Below are 13,868 nucleotides of genomic sequence, written 5' to 3' on the forward strand. Positions count from 1 at the left end.
ACACCCAAGGAGTAGATTGTAATCTAAAGGCCCTTGGACTACCATCACATTTAGATGAATGGTTTTCCTTCTCAAAGTTATAGGTAAATTTGGAAGGATCCCTAACGGTCGACTGGTTCCTTTATTGAAGCATGTCAGATTTCGAATCTCAGGCAGAATTGATGGCGAACCAAGCACTTTCCAAGCAGTTGAGGAAAGGATACTCACAGAGGCCCCTTCATCTATGATAGTACCAACCATGATCATTCTATAAGCTTGTACTATGATTCGGAATGGTACATTAGGTGGTAGGCAGGGTCTCCCTAGTAGATTCCAATCGAAGGAAATGACTAGATTGCTTGGAGGAGGGACCGAATAAATGACCGGATAAATCTCTGATGAGCTTCCTTCCTCCGGTAAAGGAATGGGTAGATTGCCCCCATGTTCATCGGATTCTGTGTTTATGAAAAGAATTTGAACGGTGTCATTCTCATTCTCTTTAGTTCAATTTCCGTCTCAACTTGTTGACTTTGGTCCGGTGTGGACTCAGAGGGTCTATCTTCAATGATAGGTGCTTCAACCGACAACAACAGTGTGTCAGTCGGATTTTCAACTAGCGACGGACTCGGCAAGAGTTTCTTGTATCTAGGAGGAAGTCGCTGCGGTGAAGTAGGACAGTTATCCAAGACCCTTTTAGCTTCGTCCAGGAAAGGACAACAGTGGAGGAGATGATCGTCTTCACACAATCTACAAGGAAATTTAGATCTTCCTTTCTTTCCATTGGCTTTGTTTTCACTAGTTGATGGTGTGCTCTCAACATGATCGTCAGAGGTTGAAGACACCAGATTGTGCAAGTGGGGAGACCAGTCCCTCAGGATCTGTGGGATATAGGGACAATCTCGATGATAGTGGTCTCCCTTGCAAATGACACATGGAGATTAGGTTTGGAAGGTGTAGTGTGTGGATTTTCGCCAGACGATGCATGGTTGCCCCCTTTCCCCGTTGGCTTCTTCTTCTTCTTCTCCTTCCCTTTCTTCTTCTTCTCAGTTACTTGGTTACTAGCTTCACCAAGTGAAGAGGAAGAAGGAGAGGGAGAAACAAACGAAGTAGAAGGTTGGGGGGTAAATCTAGTATCATTTGGTTGCTAATTTTATTGCTGAGTAATTGCGGTGTTTTGAACAACAGAGGTCAAGAAAATCCATACTGGCAGGCCAATTGTGAGTCCTGGAAGGGACAATGTAGCCATGTGTGGAGCACCAACATCTCCCCAAGAGGAGAAGGGACTAGGATTTCCTCCAAGGGGAAATCCTTGATTGGTAGACTCCATCTTCTCAACCTAAGACCAACGAGGGAACAATGACGTTATTCCAATTAAAATAAATTTTATGACACTTTGACACAACTTGCTTTTTCAATTTTTAAGAGTTGAGAAAAAGCTAAAGATGACTCTAGTCGCCTTTGATTTTTAATGAGCTTGAAGTGACAAGTGCTCAGATGGAACTTTTCTTTTAAGGATTCTGAAAAAGAACGAAAGTGACTTCTCTGGAAACCTAGACAAAGGGATTACCAAACCAATCACAAAACTGCAGAATACTTTTTATGGTACGGTAGTCAATCTTCCCGAATGTTGTGTTTAGTGCATTGCGATCGATAGGGCGGCAGACACGACTTCCTAAGGATAAAGGATGTAGCCTATTGTGGTCTCCCAATATATACTCGATGGTACGTGGGAGCACAAGTCCGTACTGGCACTTGTCATCTCAAAGAGGAGGAATCACCCAACCTACGATGAAAGCGATAGTTACCAGGCTTTATGACGCTGGAATACGTCTCTAGCCTAGACTTCTAAATGTTGTGTGTTAGGTTCCAAAGCATTTTTATGTTCATTGAGGTTTATTTTACAGTTGATATTTCTTAAGAAGTTTTCCTTTAAGGTTCACCGCGTGATGTAGATATACAATTCCTAAATATGCAATCTAAGATGATAAACAGTCGTTTACTTTCTTTTTGCAATGAAAATCCTAGCTACTAAGGAAAGAGAAATGAAATTCTTTCAACATAGAGCAAAGAGCACACACTAGATGCACTTTTCCTAAATCAATTTCAGCACGCAGTCTAAATGCAAATGCACATGCATGTATTGTTTTTCAGTTTCCTTAATGTGAGAATAACAAAAGAAAACTAAGTATAGATCTGAACTATCTTCTTTCAAAGCGACAATACTAACAATTTTCTCTTCAAAAAACGAAAGGACGGCTAGGACAACACTTTGTGATTTCGAATTTAAAATTGCTTTCGACACTTGAAATATTATTAATTCAAATCAAATACAATGGAAAAAGTGTAATCGACTATCTAAAAGAGGAATGCTTTACAACACTCTTTTTCTTGACTGAAAATGACACTTGCAACACTTTCAAATCAAAAGACAACAATTTGATTAAGCTACTATTTGCAAAGGAGAATTTTAAATGATGAAAAATACATAAAAAACATTCACAATTCCTTATCAGTGGAGGCTGAAATAATGCAAAGGAAGAAGGTTTCAACAATGATATACTGATCATAGACAACAAAACTACTGAATATTGAAGACAATGAAGAAAAAACCAAAATCTGGAGGTAGAAACAGTCTTAGTCAATCATCGCACCTGTAACATAGGGAAATAGGGATGCATCTCACTTGCAACACACAAGAGGTACGATGCATCCATATTGCCAATGAGAGACAGTGTGATGGTCCAGGGACGAGACTGAGCTTGGTTTTCACTCACAGTTTGCAGCTAAGTTCAGGGATTTAGGCTGAGCTAATGATTGTCAGTAAACAAAAAGTATAGGGGCTGATCTAATGAGGTTATTTGAGCTACCACCAGGGCACTTAGGATGTTTGCAAGCTAGATGTTCAGTTCATAAACCAACCCGGAGATTGACTGAAGCAGCATTGATCTAATTTGCAGTTGCATAGAAAAAGCCGTTTGAAGGCTAGTTGGCTTAACTTCAGGCTCCGTCTGTGGTTTATAAAGCAAACAACAGAAACAAAAAAAACAAACTATTCGCTCCCCACTGGAGTCGCCATTTTGTTATCGGGAAAACTAGTGTCCATTCAGAGCTGCTAGTCCCACTAAGATGGGTAGCTATCTTAGAAACAAACAAACTAAAGTTACTTGTGTTTTCCTTTATGAGAGATAGATGAGAGAGAAGCAGAGAGTACCAACCTCAGTCTTTCACTAGTCTCCTTGCTTGTTTCCTCTCTCCTTTGATAAAGCTTTCGCCACTCTTTTCTCACTTGTCCCGCTTCAAAGAACACTTGTAGAGTCAAGGCAGCAAAATACCATCAAAGTATAGAGATCTATAACCATAAACAATGTAGGATAAGATGTACATTAACCATATAAATACATATACAAATAAAAGATTCAGAGATATACAAGCATATGGAGGAAAACTCAAATAGCTTTATTGATAGAAGTAGTAGAAGGGAGGATTACAAACCAAGCTTTCTGATCCAACATCATCCTCCCAGCATGAAAGCTCTCTTCACCTCATACAAAGCAAGATCACCCAACAATGTCTTCAGAGAGAAACCAACAACACTTGCTTGCAAATTACAAAATTGTAACCTCCGGATCTATAAGATGAGGAATCCATATATAGATGTTTGCAGGAGAGTGAGTCAACTTTTGGGATTTTGATTAGTGTCATTTCACTGATAGTTCTTGGTTCCACTTGGAGATTTCATGATCTCTTACTCATCCCTGGGCGAATTCAGAGAGGCAAGTGTCATATGAGCAGTTTCTAGAAGATTCTTTGAGTTTCCACCTAGCAAACTTCTTCTGCCATTTGTCTGCTCTCGCTCATCTCACCCTACAGAAGGGCTTTTCAGTATGCACCGTAACCCCCATGTGTAATAGGTGAGATGCATCACACCTTTAGTATGGAGCAGTCTGTATGGTCCAGTTTTGACGAGTTCTGTGCAGTTTTTCAGGGAGAACTTGATTAATAGTCCATTCATTCAGCGAATGACTGAACGTTGACGCATTAATAATGCCCGTAATCAAAATTGAATCCAGTTGCATCAGACACTTGTTCTAAGCCATGTTATGTCAAATTTTATGATGTTTCTCGTACTTGCATTTTATAAGCGCATTTAAGTTTTGCGAGAACTCAATTAGCTAACAACCATCATATGATTCACGTTATTATGCAGACCAAATGCATGGACTATGGCACTCGTGTAGAAAACAACACCTTGTTTTCATGTGGAATTTCGTAACAAAGCATATAGGAACTTTTAAGAATTACTGAAATTACAAGTATGGTGGTGTGTCAATGAAATGGGCCCAGAAATCCATCGATATAAGTATCAGGAATTTCGATATTGCAGAAGTATCAGATTCCCTAATTTTAGTGACTAGATTCCATCAAATTACCTACCAGAAAACGACGTCTGCTGCAGGAATAGACCACTCATCTAGTATTGCTTCAAAGCTGCCAAGGTCTCACAGTACCTGGGGAATCTGTAGTTATTAGAAAGAACTTTTCTCAGTGGTGACATGGACTGATAAACATCGTAAAATTATATCTCAATTATTTTTCTGTTTTTATTGAGAAGGCTATATCATTAACCATCTTTCAATGTCAGGATGTATTGTTTCTGTGATATACAGTTTTGATTTCTATTTGTTTTGTTTTCTATTTGTTGAGCATTGTGTTAATTTTTTATGAAAATGTTTGTTGAGTTTAGAGATTCATTGTACAGTCTAGTATGATGTGTAACTTGATCTCTTCATCATCAAAGTTAGAATTTTGCTCACCGAAATAAAATTTTTAAAAAATATAAAAATAAAAATAATTGAATAACTATACAAAACATTTAAATAATGTCAACTCATAAAAAAATTACGTAAAAAAATTAAATTCCTCCCAACTCATGTTTGATCGATATTTAAGATAAATCTATGTTAGTTAGAAATACCAGACTTTCAAATAATACTAGAAGAATCCATCTCCCTCTGGGTTGTCCTATACACTCCTATCATTTCAATACTTTTAAGATCCATAGCTATCAATTTGAGTATATACTAATGTGCATGTTCACCATTAAAAATGGTTCCACTTTTGTCTATTGCATTTAACTCTCTTCAGTATTTGATTCTTCTATATTTCATCGAATCTGCAATCAACATAATTTAAGGATGTCCTTTAACAATATCTTGTAATATAATATAAGGTTGATATTAAATATTGATAGTGTTATGTAACATTTTTTACATTTGATATATAATTATCTAATTTTATATATTTTATATACAATATGATTTTGAATTTAATAATATGTATAATATACTCTTTAACATTAAATGTTGTGTAGCATAGGAGATATTAACCACGGTCAACAAATAACAAAAAAACGTTGTGTAGAGAAAACTCATTATTAGTGATAGCAAGTTAACATAATTTAAGGATGTACTTTAACAATGTTCTTTAACAATAGCTTGTAATATAATATAAGGTTGATATTAAATATTGATATTGTTATGTAACATTTTTTTACATTTGATATATAATTATCTAATTTTATATATAATATGATTTAGAATTTAATAATATGTATAATACACTCTTCAACATTAAATGTTGTGTAGCATAGGAGATATTAACCACTATCAACAAATAACAATAAAACATTTTGTAGAGAAAACTCATTATTAGTGATAGCAAGTTAGCAGGGAATGTAGGAGTAGGTCAGAAATGGCAGTGAGGGCGTTGCTTCTTGCGAGGTAGGGTCTTCTGAAAGCAGTTTACTCGATGGGTTTCTTGTGTCATTTCCCTATGCCCACTGATTATCTTTCTTTAATGATTCATGTCATTGTTTAACTAAACCCTGTAATAATCCACACGATTCTCAACTAAATTTTACAGTGGGTTCTAATGGCACATACAAGTGGCTCATTTGTGGGTTTTTGATTTTCCAATTTGGGAGCGTCTTGTCCCCCTCCATGGGGGATGAGGAATTACTAGACTACAAGAAGGGCATGTCGGATTATCAGGCCATATGAGCCCAAAAACCTCTTCTTGGTCACAAGTTTCATCGAGGGAGGGTATGTTGTTCGGTTAAGGAAGCCAAGTTTGATACTTCTTTATTTTTAGAACCCTAGAAATCACTGCTTCCTACACTTGGCGGTAATGTGTCCTCAAATGTTATTTTCTCATTGGTTGGGGTCCCACCTAGTGAGGAATGTCAAGCTAAAGCCAAAAGTTTTTAAGGTTTCCTTTCAACCCCATGGAGCTCAGGGATCTTTGCGCATTCCACACTTCATTTGCAACATAACGAACCCTAGGAATTAGGGTATGGGCCACAATTTACAATGGAAAACACCAACATTTTGGAGGGTCTGGTTTTAGCAAGGATCTTCCTTTTCCTAAGGTCTCCACAAATTTTCACTCTCCCCAAATCTCCTCAGATGTGCCCTCAATGAGCAGCTTCTTAAGGGACTTGGTGGCTCTTGTGAAGGACGGGAGGTCTTTCAATGATGGAATTGAAGTGTGACCTATTGGCAGGGATCCCATTTTAGTTTCAGATGACGGACAATGTAGAAAGGAAAAGAGTGTTTCCCAGGGAAAAAGAAGAAATATCATTATATTGAGCAGTTTGAAGACATGAATATGTCTTTCTCACTAGGAGTGGACAAGGCTATTCAACAAGTGGAGGTCTTAAGTAGGTATTTGTTGGCGGGAGGAATCTGTGGGAGAAAATTTGGTACACCTTTTCTCACTGTTTGGGTGGAGTTTGAGGTGTGTCCTCTGTTAAAAAATCCTTTGACTGCAATTTTTTAGTGAAGGGGTGCATGCATCTTATTTTCCATGCTGAAGAGGATGTTAAACAGGTTTTGGGTAGGGTTTGGAAAATTGACTCTTTGCCTACTTTTTCAAACCTTGTAAACCTATTATTGATGCTAAGCATGAGCAGACTAACATTATTCCCCTTTGGTTTAGAATTTTGTATCTCCCTACACATTTATGACACAAGCTCATCTTTTGTGACATTAGAAACCTTGTTTGGGTTTATCTGGAGCATGATTCATCCTATCTTATCTCTGATGATATGTCTATGGCTCAAATTCTAATCAATTGTTGGAGCCTTCATTTTTTAGGAACTAAGAAGCTTTGGTGATAAGTTAGAAAGTCGATGACAAGTGGTGGAGATAGTCATTAGAAAGTTGTGGGAGAGATAGTTAGGGAAGAGGAAGGAACTCACTGAACACTCGCAGTTGCAGAGGAATGACAAGAAGGAGTGGCCACAACCGAGCGGGAAAAGAAAAATGAAAATTGAGTAATATGAAAAATAAGGCAAGAAGAAAGTGGTGGGCCCGAGAAAGAACTGGTAGTCCAGGCTGCTGTATAAAGATAAGTAAGGACAAGTGAGAAGTTATAAGGGGAGAATACTAGAATGCTATTGTGGAGCTAGGAGAGCTACTCTGTGTCAATTATTTTATATGATTTTCTATTGATTTGTCTAGAGAGTTTGTACTTTGGAGAGGCCCTTGAGCCTGATGTAATGATGTTGTTGGATGGACTAATGATGAAGAATACCTATTGGAACAATTGTGTATCAGTTGAATGATAATTTGGTTCTTTAATTTTTTCTATATATGTGTATCTAAGTAGTCTTTCCTTTCAAATCATGAATGACTTGTTGTGATCAGGCTTATTTGTAGTATGATTTAGTGTTCTTTGATTCTTATCTCTCTGATGTGATTCTTCCTTATGATCCCCATCTAACTAAGGTTGCGACATCCCTCGGGTGACTTTGCTTACTCATTTTGGATAAGGTGAAGATGTTGATTTGTGCAAGACTACAATGGAGCTTTGTTAGCCCCTGTGCCCAAACCCGGGGTCTCAACTTTGTTGCTATTTTTGCACCAACAAATGGTTTCATTTTCAGGACCCAAAAATTTCATAAATGGGTTTGGAATATGATATCGAGGATCTTTAAAAAAGAGTTGCAAAATTTGTGGCATGATCAAGTGGACTAGTTCATTTCTCAACAACCTCAACTTCACCGACAAAGTATAGGAAAGTTGAAGGAAGAGATCTTGTTATACGATATTTATGATTGTAGACAAAAGTATCTCCCCTAGGTCGGTGGCTAACCTAGAACAGCAAAGAGACAAGAAACACAATGCTTTTCCTTAAAGTAAATAGATGACAAAGTGAGGCCTACCTGGAATCCTTTGCACACTTTGTTCCTCCTTTATCTTGGAAGCTCCAATTCCATCTCCAAATTCCAAAATTAGAACCTGCACAGTCAGATAACACAAGACAAGAAACTACGAGATCTATGCACTATCATCTAAATACTTCATTCAATAGATCAACATGGTATTGAAATATATGAAATAATAGCATCACATATAGGAAAAAATGAATTCTTTCCATTAATATAAATGGAAGGAGATTACAACCATAAGTAGCAGTTGATCTTGTAGAAGAGCTCCTCTAAGTTGTTGACTTGTCCTTTCCTTGTCACAATATTCACCTCCAATCACCCTAAATACATGAGATGATAACCACTCAATACAGTAGCATAAGGGCATAATCACTCCCCAAAATCCAACCTCCAACCACAGAGAAGGCTGAGAATATATAGAGAGGTAGGGTAAGTTGGGAGTTCTTATCCAATTACCAATATAGGGTAAGAGATCTACCTTTGATGGAGGGATAGGATCAAAGGATAAGTGGTGAAAACTCCAGAGTAGGGGAGGATAGGATCTGAATGTTTTATCCAAGGTAAGTAGTTAAAACAACTTCTGGAAACTCCTGGAAGGGAAAGTTTCCAGAATCCCGATCATTCTCCTGAATTTCTAGAACCAACGTAGATGCAAAGGGGAGAAACCTACTGATGACCAACGTAGGCCATAGGGGAGCAACCTGTAGGTGAATGCACCCTAGTAGGCTTACAGGGAGCGTGGGTCCTCAAACTGGCTTAGATGATGCAGTTTAGGGTTGAAATTATGGGGGATAAAGGGAACATTCTTAGGGCCTTGTGCAATATGGTGAAAAGGGGGAATAGGATCTTGATTGATCCCATTAGGAGGATCATTGATCGGATGTGACAAAATTGTATATAACAGAATTCCCCCTAAAGCACAAAGTCAAAGACGATGACTGATGACTGAAGTGCTTTACCTTGTGACAAGTTGGGATTAAGGATAACCAACGAGCTTCATCTATTACAATACATTTTCAACATGAACTATTTATTTTCTAAGGTAGGCGTAAACATACTCAACTCATAATCTAACATAACATGTATAATGATCAAAAAGCGTGTCCACAACTGCAACTGCTTGACCCATGACTGAATGATTTTCTATATGATCACAACCATCATACATTGTGATCTTTGTATAACTCCTGAAATCGCAGGCCGGATGGATGAAACTATATTTTGGGTCTTCTATATCATTCACATGACCAACCAATGTACACATCTAACCATGTGAATCAATGAGATGGAGTTGAACATGTTAGACACCATCTCATTACCATCCAATGATGTAAGTTGTTAATAGACGTGAGAGAAACCACTGATGATGTTAATGGCTCTCAAGGTACGAAGGTACAATTTGTATGGTGTGAGTAATTGTGTTAATGTCAAAAACCACACTGTACCTTTTGGTCGAATTCCATTGATGTAAACCTACCACCGAGAATGAGGAAACTTTCCATTGATGTACGCAACCACCAAGGTGCCAAAGGTGTGTTTCTATGTTTCCTAGATGATGTGTTGATGTCGATAGGAAGTAGCCTGTCACAGGAGGGCCTTGCTGTATCCTCTGTTAAAATCAAATAGATTCTGGGTAACATGCACAAGCTCAGGAGGACTTAAAGCTTGCCAACCAGTTTAGGATAGTATACTAACATATGCGCCTTCATCTATGATTTTTCTAAGTAGTACCACATTATAATCCTGTACTATGATCTGGAAGGGCACGAAAGGAGGAAGACAATATCTTGTGAGTCGACTCTAATCAAAGGAAGTGGCCATGCTACTTGGAAGGGTTGTCATGGGAACGGGAGAATTGCCCCCTTATGCTACGGGAACGGGAGAAATTCTCTCCAGTGTTGTGGGAATGGGTGGATTCCCCTCTTATGCTATTGGAATAGGAGGAATCCCCCCTAGTTCTTTGGAATTTGAATAAACAAGAAGAACCTGAGAGGTATGAACTTCACTCTCTATGGGAAAGGTATAATCAACTAAAGGTGGATTCCAGTCAACCATTTTCTCAGTTAATGGTTGTTTGAGAATGAACTCATGGGATTGACATTCGAAAAGAGTTGGATTGAATGGATTCAGATTCTGATGAATCACTTCATCAACTAGTGGAAGATTGGGAGAAAGCTTCCTGTAACTAGCTGGAAGTTGTGGATGAGAACCTGTAAGGTTTTCCAACACTTTTGAGGCTTCATCCATATAGGGAAAAAGGTGAATAGGATTATTCCCTTCACATAACTTACAGGGAAATTTTACTTGACCCTTTTTCCCATGGACCTTACTATCACTAGTTGAGGGTTAGCCACCAGCATGATCTACAGAAGCTAACAACAAAGGTCGATGTGAGCCTATGGATGACACTTCTAATTCCTTGGAAATACCAGGAAAATATCTAAGAAGGTGGTCACCCTTACATAACATGCAAGGGAATTTAACTTTACGGGGCTGATTGGAAGATTTGTCCATTACTAGTTTTGCCTGTAGCAATCGTTGCTTGGTTTACCCCCTTCTTATTTTGCTTCTTCTTCTTCATCCTTTTTTTCTACTTCTTAGCTTCTTGGTTACTTCACCAGGTGAATAGGAAAAACGGGATGAAGAAACAATAGGTGAAGTAGGCAAAGGGTCAACTTTAGGATCAACATAAGGTTGGTGTTTTTCAGGTGGAGGAAAACTTGGTTGAGAAGCAGTTTGGACATTCAGAATCATAGGGGTCGAAAATAACCAAACTAGAAAACCGTTAGTAAATATGGGAAGGGACAACGTTGCCATATATAGAGCACTCCAAAAGAGAGAAAAGGACTAGGATTCCCATCAGAGGGGTTCCCTTGATTGGTAGACTCTCAAGCTGTTGCCATTAGTCTCAACCTAAGATTCACTAAGGAGTTGTTCCATGGGGAGGATCTTGTTCCGCAGTCAATTAATTGACTTTAGAAATTAGAAATACAGACAAAACAAAGGGGTAACTAGGATAAAGGTTTACCAAGCAAGTGTGAATTATAATATATACCTTAGCGAACCAAGGAGTTAATGTACGTGCATGTAATCTCCTCGAATGTTGTGTTTCGTGTATCACAGTATACAAGGTAGATGAATCGGTTACCTATGGATGGATAAAAACCTATAAGGGACTCCAAAAATATACTCTACGGTATGTGGGAGTGCAGTCTATAGTAGTGTTGTATAATGTGTAACCATTCAATGAGAGTGTTCCCATATACTTTACGTGCATGGAGCGCCAGCAATATACTTGAAGTTACGTGGAGTATGATCTTATACACTCACATACATGGAACGAGATTTCACCCTCTAGATGCAACACTGGAAAACATCGATAGCTCTTATGTTTAACGACATTGGAACATATCTCTAGCTTAGACCTATAAATATTTGCGTTAATGTTACAAATGCTCCTTAGGTTAATTGAGATGAATTTTAAAGTTGATCTTGAATTATGTTTCAGTTTCAAGGCTTGAAGATGTCACTTGAACACACCTATGATGCAACTAATATGATAAAAATAACTCTTTTCAATTTTGATGAGAGCTATCTAGTGTAGGGAAGAGGTGCAAACAATGATGCAACAATCAAATATGCAAATAACAAGAGCTTCCTAACTAGATTTTTAAATTTAACTATTCCCATTCAATTCAAAGGATTAAAAGATTCAAAAACATGCAATGTAGTCTATGCACGATTGCCCTGAAAAATATGCAAATTTAATCTATCCATAATTTCCTTTCTAGATGCGATAATGAGAATTTTGACTATCCAAATTTGATCTATGCAAGGGAATTCTTCAAAACAAAAATAAGAGGATTATAATGGAATCAAATGTAATCTCGGATTTCATGAATAGAGGACTCAACCTAAAATTGGGTGAAAATTCCAAAAATCGAAAGAGATGTCACTCAAAGGAAACTAACACTCATACACAATTCAACTGCCCCCCCACGATTGAGGGGGAATCTTTTTTGAAAAATGAAAGAAAAAATATGCAATTTCACACTAGGGATTTCAAATTTCACATACAAAAACCTAGATGAAAATGCAAGACTTTTTTTTCACCACGCTTAATTTTGAAAATGAAGAAAACTAAGATGCAAATGTTCAATTGTTGATTCAATTACACTTTTCCAAATGAGGACTAAAACAACAATTCATCTAAGCAATCAACAATCAAACGAGATCAAGTTGTAAGCGACCAATTGATAAGAACAAAGAAAAATCAAAACCAATTCTTACCAAAATAAAACAACACAAATGCAAAACAAATGGAGGCTTTAGAGAGACCACAAGACACTCAAGACTCAGGGAAGTTCAGCTAGAAATAGGCTAACCAAAGAGAGGCTCAAGAACCAAGGAAGAATCCATGCAAAAATAGGGGCCAATGCTGCTGTAGAAGAGGCACTACTGTGTTGCAACACTGATGTAGAGTGGGCTAGGGTGAGGTGAAATTCTATGCTAAAGGTAGAAGGGGTGTGTTGGGAATGGGAAAGAGGATTGTGGAATTCTTTTTACAAAAAAGGCTCAATGAAATCACTTCCTAGTTCTGTTCTTGGTTGGATGATACAACAAAGGTCTACCACGGAGGTAATAAAACACAATGGACAAGGAAACTACCAAGGGAATACTTTGTTCCCTAGCAGAGTCACCAATTTTTTATACGGGATTTACGATTGTAGACGAAAGTATCTCCTATAAGTTGGTGGCTAACCTGGAACAACAAAGAGACAAGGAACATAATTCTTTTCGTTAAAGTAAATAGATGATGGAGTGAGGTCTAACTAGAATCCTTCACACACTTCGCTCCTTCTTTAGCTTGGAACCTCCAATTTCAGCTCCGAATGCCAAAATTAGAACTTGCACAGCTAGATAACACAAGCCAAGAAACTACGAGATCTATGCAGTATCATCTAAATACTTCATTCAATAGATCAACATGGTATTGAAATATATGAAATAATAACAACACATATAGGAAAACAATGAATTATTTGCATTAATATAAATGGAAGGATATTACAACCATAAGTAGAAATTGATCTTCTAGAAGAGATCCTCCAAGTTGTTGACTTGTCCTTTCCTTGTCATAATATTCACCTCCAATCACCCTAAATTCATGAGATGATAACCACTCACTACAACAACATAAGGGCATAATCACTCTGCAAAATCCAACCCCCAACCACATAGAAGGCTAGGAATATATAGAGAAGTAGGGTAAGTTGGGAGTTCTTATCCAATTACCAATCTAGGGCAAGAGGTCCACCTTTGATGGAGGGATAGGATCAAAGGATAAGTGGTGAAAACTCTAAAGTAGGGAAGGATAGGATCCGAATTTTTTATCCAAATTAAGTAGTTAAAAAAAATTCTAGAAACGCCTAGAAGTGGAAGCTTCCGGAATCCAGATCATTCTCTTGGATTTCTGTAACCAACGCAGTTGCAAAGGGGAGCAACCTGTTGGTGACCAATGCAGATCATGGTGGAGCAACCTGTAGGTGAACACACCCTAGTAGGATTACAGGGAGCACTGGTCCTCAAACTGGCTTAGATGATGCAGTTTAGCACTGAAATTCTGGGGGATGAAGGGAACATGCTTAGGGCTTTGTGC

This window comes from Pinus tabuliformis, chromosome 5_2, assembly GCF_031772625.1.
Source record: "Pinus tabuliformis cultivar Carrire ecotype Pingquan chromosome 5_2, CPIR1, whole genome shotgun sequence".
NCBI lineage: Eukaryota > Viridiplantae > Streptophyta > Pinopsida > Pinales > Pinaceae > Pinus > Pinus tabuliformis.